Consider the following 1,016-nt stretch of genomic DNA (forward strand, 5'->3'; position numbering starts at 1 on the left):
TCTCTTTCAACTCAGAAACTAGAGATGACTCTGAACTACTATGAACACATACACCACCCTCTGAAGAATCAACTAAGCGAACGCCTAGTCTGGCAAGATGATGAATCTCCTGATCTATCTTTTTCTTACTATCCTCAACGTGAGAAATACTACCCATGGAGAGTCAACTGAGAGCGCCGTCCACAACATTGGCCTTGCCTGAATGATAAAGAACACTCATGTCATAATCCTTCAAGAGCTCTAACCACCTTCTCTGGCGAGGATTGAGATCTTTCTGGGAAAACACATACTAGAGGCTTTTATTGTCTGTGAAGACATCTATATGAACTCCATAGAGATAATGCCTCCAAATCTTCAAGGCAAAAACTATTGCTGCTAACTCAAGATCATGAGTAGGATAATTCTTCTCATGTGGCTTTAACTGTCTGGAGGTGTATGCTATGACCTTACCATGCTGCATAAGGACACAACCTAAACCCACTCTGGATGCATCACAATAGACTACAAAACCATCTGAACCATCTAGAATAGCTAAAACTGGAGTGGAGGTGAGTTGAGTCTTCAACTCTTGAAAGCTCTTGTCTCATGAATCTGACCACTGAAACTTAATCTTCTTCTGAGTCAATCTGGACATGGGAGATGCAATAGAAGAAAATCCCTCAACAAACTGTCTGTAATAGCCAGCCAAACCCAAGAAACTCCTAATATCTGATGGAGATACGGGTCTGGGCCAGTTTCTTACTGCCTTAGTTTTCTGAGGATCTACTCTAATTCCATCACCGGAAATAATATGGCCAAGGAATGCTACTGATCTTAGCCAAAATTTGTACTTGCTAAACTTAGCGAATAACTAGTGATACCTGAGAGTCTAAAGAACAATCCTGAGATGGTCTGCATGATCACGCTCTGTGTGAGAATAGACCAGAATATCATTTATGAAGACTATGACAAACATGTCCAAGTACTGCCTGAACACACGGTTCATCAAGTCCAAAAAATATGCAGGGGTATTGGTA

The sequence above is a fragment of the Capsicum annuum genome, chromosome 11 (assembly GCF_002878395.1).
Source record: "Capsicum annuum cultivar UCD-10X-F1 chromosome 11, UCD10Xv1.1, whole genome shotgun sequence".
NCBI classification, from domain to species: Eukaryota; Viridiplantae; Streptophyta; class Magnoliopsida; order Solanales; family Solanaceae; genus Capsicum; species Capsicum annuum.